We start from the raw sequence: 8,373 nt of genomic DNA, 5'->3' as shown, positions 1-8,373 counted from the left end.
TATCTTTTCTCTGATTTCTTCTAACTTTTTCTTTCTGGTTGCTTTTGTCTCCTTCTTACTAGGCTCTTTTTGATTTTTTTTTTGCCTTAGCCCCAATTCGGTCGAAGACAGATCTCCTGAATTGCTGAGAGTCCCCGGACTCTTCTTGCTCATCCTCTTGTTCGAATTCCATCTGAGCCCGGGCTTGTTCATCTCTGTAGAGCCTGATTGCTTCAGCAAGTTCATGGCTTGTTAAGTTAGCCATATGCTCCTCTGCAACTGGAACATTGGTGTACTTGTACTGATTTAGCTCTATGACATTTCTAGCATCCCTGATTGGGGTATGCTGTGTCAGTGGTTGCTCCTGGAAGGTCTCCCTGTCTCCCCCAGGTTCTTGAACTTGAGAGGGGTCTTGATCCTGAATATGGGTACTGGCGGAGGGCCTACCAGCTGTACTTTTTCCTGCTCTTTCCATCACCACAAATGTACAAACAACTGACCAAGATTTGAGGCTACAAATGTGGATCTGAGGTTGCTTTTTTGAAGATTACAAAAAATTTCCAGAATAACAGCAAGCAAATTTTCTCGGTTTTTCTAACAACAATACTAAACAAGAACAGCAGGCTCTTGAACACAAAAGAAAATATGCAAGCTGAAACAGTTCTGGGTTTTAAAATCACCAAGACTATTAAACCCCAGGCTTCAAGATTATCAAGATTATCAAACCCTAAACAACTAAAACTTAATAAACAAGAGCGGGATCACACAAACGTGGCGTAAAGCAACAAGCTCACACAAACGTGGCTGAAATGAACATTCATATTCAAGAAAGGGTTTGGTTGTTTATGTTCTTACAGGTTTGAAAGTGGACTCTCTCAAGAGTTTGCTGATGAAGATGAATCCAGGGGCACCGAGACCCATAGATGGAGCACCCCTCCTTCTAGCGCCAAATGATAACTCCGGTGAGCTGGCGGCTCCGTCCGACGGTGTTCCTGGACAATCTGTGCGGGGGTGAGGTGTAGCTGCTGGTTGGGCACCTGCAAAACAACACCGGAAGGGGGGTTTGGCTCCCACGGCGCCTCCAGTATGAGAATAAGAACAGGCTTTGGAGAAGATGAAGGTATATATGTTTATGTATTTTAGAGGCTGCTGTGTATGTGTGTCTATATGTGATGGCTGCTGTATGTTTTGAGTGTATGGAAGTGTGTGAGTGCATGAGAAATTATTTTCCAACCCCTAAACCCTTCAGTCTTAGGGGTATATATAGCCCCAAGGTAGGGTTTAGGGGTAGTTACCTCTAAACCTGAGCCGTTGGATCTTGGGAGCGGAGGACGCCTGGCTTGGGCGGATTGCTTACACGTGTCCAGGGGAGGACCACCTCCAGAGTGTCCTAACGGCCTCTGACACACGCTGTGCTTGTCTGGAGTATCGGTTATTGATAGTTGTCATAGTCACGTGCCCACGTACCCCTCCTTGGCGGGTTATAGGGTGTGCATGTGTTTGATGGGACCCCGCTCATGGCGGTCTGAGTCCAGATCCGGATCCGGGTGGGCATTAGGTCCGGGCTCCCCGTTGGATCCGGATCTGGGTCATGGGATGGGCCCGGGCCTGGTCTCTCCATTTGATTGTTCTGGGAGAGGGGGGTCTCGGTCCATCGATCGAGCCTGGTATCCTTTAGATCCGATTTGAATCCTAGCCGGGTCTCTTATACCCTATCAGACCGTACTCCGGCCTTTCGCTTATGCCGACTCAATCAGATGGACTTACTTCCCGAACATTGGGCAAGTAATCAAATTGTTGTCTCAAAACAGCAACCACGTTGCGAATATAAAATACACCATAGAGCCGGATCCCTCAGGTTTTGAGCGATTATTTAAATCCCCTTTGAAAGGAGGATCTTAAATATAAAAATGAGTTTTGGGATCCGCTCTAACTTTTAAAAATCATTTTGAAGACTCGAAATTTTTTTAAGAATGTTTGGAGTAATGCTGATTTAATGAAATAAATCAGTCCCGATATATTAGAAAATATCTGAATATTATTATTTAAATAATATTCCCATAAAGAATAATCTTTATAAAAATAATTGAAGTAGAAGTTTTAAAACTCATACTTGAAATGGATATTAAATAACCCAAGATATACTTATACGAAAGTATAATCTTTATTTGAATAATCGAAAATAAGTTTGATTATCGAAACATTATTCTTTAATAAAATTAAGAATATTCTTTAGTAAATAAGCGGAGTCATAAGTCCTCAAATGAATATTCAAAATAATATTCATTAAATAAAATAAACGGAGTCTTAAGTCCTCGAATGAATATTCAAAATAATATTCATTAAATAAAGTAAGCGGAGTCATAAGTCCTCGAATGAATATTCAAAATAATATTCATTAAATAAAATAAAGTTATCGAATAAACCTTATTCGATTAATAGTTTTGAAAACTATATCAATATATATATATATGTATATATATTATACTCGGGAACATCGACTCCCGGTTTAGAAATGTTCACCTTTGGGTCCCCTATACTAAGGGTATACGCAACTACTGCTTATCTCTAGCATAGGTATTATGCAACTAATAAGCAATTGAATCAACAATTAGATATCAAGATTACGAAACAGACATGCATATATACCATATCACATGCTCCAATATATCGCAAGATTTTCTAATAACAATCATGCACTTATCACAAGATAATGCATATACATATTTTTACAACACCACAACAGTATAACGGGTAGAAAACTTGCCTGAGTGTCCCGGGGTAGACTTAAGCTTAGAGTGGGTCTGGTAACCTATGAACAACAACATAAGCCGGAATTAAACCATGTCGCTTAAGAAACTAGACTTTAACCATTTAGAGCCCTAACGTTCGCTTTCGCGCTTAACGATTCACTTAAGTCGCTCGAGTACCCTCGGTTCCACCATTTTTAATAAATTAACCATTAAGAGTTTTAAGGAGATTCTTTCACGAGTACCTTACCAACTGCCTAATCCACTTAACATAATTGTTTCATACCCCAATTATGTTGGAATTTACGGATGAGCGGAAGCGTGAAATAACAATTATTCCGTAAAAACCATATACCGCACATATAGAAAAAACATAAAAAGGGAAAAGCTGAGGAATCGAAATCATACCTCATGAATCGAAGCCTTATAAAATTGGAGTGCTAGCAGTTGCTCCTCAGTGTGTGAAGCACTCTACCGGTATCCACCAAGAACGATCCGCTTCGATGAACCTTTTTATAAAACTAAGCTTTTATAAAAATGGAGTTTTTGGGAGAGAGAGAGAGGAAGAAGATGGAGGCTAGGGTTTTCACAAAACCAAAGTTGTGTGTATTTTTATAAATGAGCCATCCATCTCATTCTATTTATAGGACTCTCCTAGGGTTTTATAATATATCTTTATATATATTAACCCCCACATTTTATCTTCATAAAATACTTTAATAATAATTAAAACTATTTTAATCATTATTTCTTTTTCTAAACTATTTAGAAAATAATTCTCTCTCTCATTATTTCATCAAAGAAAGTATTCTTTTATGGTGTGACCCTGTAGGTTCAATATTATGCCGCTAGTAGAAATAAATAATAATAAACTTTTATTAATTATTTATATGAATATTAAAATTCACTAAATATAATTAACTGATTAATTATATTTATTCTACATCGTGAGTGATGCTTCTCAACATATCGCGACTATCCGGATAATATGAATTCACTGCTTAGAATACCAAGAACCTGTCAGTGAATAGTTACCGTACAATCAATTCCTTCTACCCTCCAATGTCCTGATTAAATACAAGGCATGGATCTTGTGTCAAGCCTATCTAATTTAATCATTTGCTTTCCCATTCACTATGCTCAGTTCTATGTAAATTAGAAACTCCTTTCTAATTTCATTCACTCTGGCCAGAGATTCCTGAACTAGAATAAGTGGATCAGTTTTGAGCATTCTCTTCCTTCACTGGAAGGGGTAGATCCTTTATTGATCATACACTATCTTTGTGTACAAATTCCTATACCCAGTAGAGCCCTAATAATTGTCCCTGGAGACTAAGAACTAAACCAAAGCATAGTTCAGTGTACACAAGATGACTATGATGACCTCAAGTCTAAGGATACTTGTACAACTATCACTATGTGAACAACTGATGACACGTGAGTGAACTCCATCAGTTGTTCAGCTGTGCGAGTCATGTTCAGTGAACTTATTCTATAATAAGCACCTACATACTAGCTATAGTGTCACCACACAAATATCTATGAGAATAGACATCCTTCATAATGAAGCAAGCATAGTATGTACCGATCTTTGCGGATTATTAATTACCAGTTAGTAATCCTATGACCAGGAACTATTTAAGTTTAGAGTTATCATCTTTTAGGTCTCACTATTATGATCTCATCATAATCCATAAAAAGCTTTACTATAAACTATGGTATATCTTATTTAAACACTTAAATAGATAGAGCCCGTAATAAAAACAAAACAAGTCTTTTATTAATATCAATGAAATCAAAACAGATTACATAAAAGTTATACCTAAATCCTCATACGTGATTGGACTTAGGACATATCTCTTTCAATCTCCCACTTGTACTAAAGCCAATCACTCTGGTATCTAATACCCATCTTGTCTTTATGACGATCAAAGTGAGTTTCAGAAAGTGGCTTTGTGAGTGGGTCTGCTATGTTGTTATGTGTGTCAACTCTCTTTCAATACAATACAAAAAATGTTACCGCGCTCCCACTAACCCTTTTGTAGACACATGGTTCATCTACGTTTTTAATAAAACCAAACTCTTTGATTGTCTCATCAAAATGGATGTTCCATCTACGAGAAGCTTGCTTTAAACCACATATGGTTCGCAGCAGCTTACACACTAGGTTTTCGTTTCCCTTGGAAAGAAAACCATCTGGCCATTTGCCAGATCTCATAGTCGTAGTAAGCAGCAATCGCAAGCAAAATCCGAACTGATTTTAACAGGGCTACAGGTAAAAGGTTTCATCAAAGTCAATCCATTACCTTTGTTTGAATCCTTTTTACCACAAGCCTGGCTTTAAAGGTCTCCACCTGGCCATCTGCTCTAATCTTTCTTTTGTATACCGTATACATAGATTCCATTTCGGATTTCATGGCACTTTGCCATTTCTCTGAGTCAACACTACTCATAGCCTCATTATAGGTCATAGGGTCGTCATCATCAATGATTGACAACTCATTGTCATTCTCAATGACAAGGCCATAATACCTCTTAGGTTGGTGAGACACTCTCCCTGACCTACGAATGGTCTGTTCCACAAAAGGTTGTTCAGTCTGAACAGGTGTTTCCACTTGAACCGTAGTAGTTTGTGCTTCTTGAACTTCATCAAGTTCAATTTTTCTCCCACTGTTTCCTTCAAGGATAAACTCCTTTTCCAAGAAGGTAGCATGTCTGGAGACAAACACCCGATGATCGGTGTAAAAGTAATACCCTAAAGTCTCTTTAGGATATCCCACAAAACCACATTTTACGGATCGAGATTCCGGTTTATCTGGGTCAACTTTCTTGACATAAGCTGGACATCCCCAAATCTTAACGTGTTTAAGACTCAGTTTCCTTTCTTTCCATATCTCATATAGAGTTTGAGGAACAGATTTGGAAGGCACCTTATTCAGTAAATATGCTGAGGTTTCCAATGCATAACCCCATAAGAATACTGGAAGATTCACATAGCTCATCATGGACCGAACCATGTCTAACAAAGTTCGATTTCTCCTTTCAGATACCAATCTGGAAGAGTCCACTGGGAGACTATACCCTTTTCTTTGAGATAATATAGAAACTCTCCATTCAAGTATTCACCACCTCGATCTGATCGAAGAGTTATAATACCATTTTGGTTTGTTTCTCCACTTCATACTTATACTCTTTGAACTTTTCAAAGGCTTCAGACTTGTGTTTCATCAAATACACATATCTTAATCTAGATCTATCATCTATGAAAGTAATGAAGTATGAAAATCCACCCATGGCTTGCGTAGACATTGGTCTACATACATCTGTGTGTACCAATCCTAGCAAATCTGCAGCACTCTCTCCATGTCCACTAAATGGAGATTTGGTCATTTTACCCAATAGACAAGACTCGCATGTAGGATATGATTCAAAATCAAAAAGGGGTCAAGTAACCCTTCCTTATGCAATGTCCGCAGTCTATTTTCACTAATATGACCAAGTCTGCAGTGCCAAAAGAAAGTGAGATTTTCATCATCCCTTTTCTTTTATTAGTTTGTTCAATCTGAAGTAAATTATGTCACATACATACAGACCATTATTTAAAATACCACGTCAATAAAGAATATTATCTCTAAGGATAGAACATTCATTATTCTTAATAATAAAATGAAAAACCATCCAAATCCAACATAGGAATAGAAACAATATTCCTTTCAATCGAGGAAACAAAATAACAATTATTTCAAACAATAGTCTTGCCCGTAGGCATATGTAAATGAAATGATCCTACATCTTCAGCAGCAACTCTTGCTCCATTTCCCATCAGTAGAATCACCTCCTCTTCCTCAAGAGTCCTACTTCTCCTTAGTCCCTACAATGAATTGCAGATGTAAGAACCACAGGCGGTATCTAATACCCAAGTAGAAATTTGACTTAATGACATATTCATTTCTATCATAAACATACCTGAATCAGAAGCGGTAGTCTCACTCCCCTTCTTCTTCTTTAACTCTGCAAGGTAAACCTTGCAGTTCCTCTTCCAGTGCCCCACCTTGTTACAGTGAAAGCAAACAACTTTGCTCTTGGGGTCTTCAGCTTTTGGTGGAACCGGCTTTTCTTCACCTACTTTCTTATTCTTGGAAGGGTTCCTCTTCCTTATCTTAGGATTGGAACCTTCACCAATTAGAAGAACAGAACTCTTCTTAGGGGGGAAATTCGATTCCGCAGTCTTCAACATGTTGTGGAGTTCAGCCAGGCTGACATCCAGCTTATTCATGTGAAAGTTCACAACAAACTGCGAAAACGAACCCGGAAGTGATTGCAAGACCAAGTCTTGGCTCAGCTCCCCATCCATGGCAAAACCAAGTTGTCCAAGTCGTTCAATCAAATTGATCATCTTAAGTACATGGTCATTCACGGATGATCCCTCAGACATCCTACAACCGAACAGCTCCTTCGATATCTCATATCGAGCTGTCCTCCCTGCCACATCATACAACTCTTGTAGATGCATAAGGATAGTGTGAGCATCCATATGCTCATGCTGCTTCTATAGCTCAATGTTCATGGAAGCTAGCATGATGCATTGAGCAACATTTGCATCATCTATCCACTTACGATACACAACATGTTCATCATTATGTGCATCGTTAGCAGGTTCAGTAGGCTTAGGTGAGTCAAGCACATATTCCAGCTTCTCCATCCTGAGAACAATTCTCGAGTTTCGAAGCCAGTCAACAAAATTAGGACCAGTCAACTTGTGAGCATCTAGTATACTCCGGAGTGATAGTGCAGAAGACATAACGAATATAGTAAATCTGTAAATGATAAACACATAACAACACTTAGCAAATATTCAATTTCATTTCAAAACACTATATGAATCGGGTCTTTATTCATAAGTGGTTCCCACTAGTTTATCTAATTTATACACCCCCTAAGTCAATATTAGGCATTCATAATGCTAGTGGGAATAGGGATCCTACATTCCATTACACAACCTCGGCTGTAGCACGAAACGTCATGTGATGTTCAATAGGCAGACAACTCTTGTCAATTACATCTTATGTTATTCCCTAATATAATTTTAGCCTCTTGAATAATTGAGTCACGGCTGTGGCACGAGAAACTCAATATTCTAAGTCAAGTCTAACCCAACATTCCGTACAATTGAATCAGTCTCCAACGGCCCACGGCTGTGGCATGTAACGACCTTTAGATTCTAATTCAATGTACACATCTCTATGTAATAGACAAGTATTTCTTATTTCGAAATCAAAGCCCTCGGCTGTAGCACGAAACGAAAATGATTTAAAATATAAGAACCACTTTCTATCATGTTGGAAGGCTATGACCGACACAAGCCCGTTGTGTCATTGGCCAATTACTACTTGATATTATTTAATTTTAGAGGGATTATATTACGTTACAATCATAATTATATTATAAATAGATTCTTCCTTTTAAATTAAATATTTCAAATCAATAATCGATAATCAGATGATTCCCTAATCGGGTGGAGCATTGTCAAGAGGCGTCACTTAATAACCCTTTCTTACAGATAGAAATCTGTTGTTGACAGAATCATCCTTTCTCTCAAAATTGAAAATTCATATTTAATTACGTGTTTCATAAACACAAGAAT

Source organism: Apium graveolens, chromosome 3 (assembly GCF_009905375.1).
Source record: "Apium graveolens cultivar Ventura chromosome 3, ASM990537v1, whole genome shotgun sequence".
Lineage (NCBI taxonomy): Eukaryota > Viridiplantae > Streptophyta > Magnoliopsida > Apiales > Apiaceae > Apium > Apium graveolens.
The sequence above is the reverse complement of the archived record's forward strand: the minus strand, read 5'-3'. Positions refer to the sequence as shown.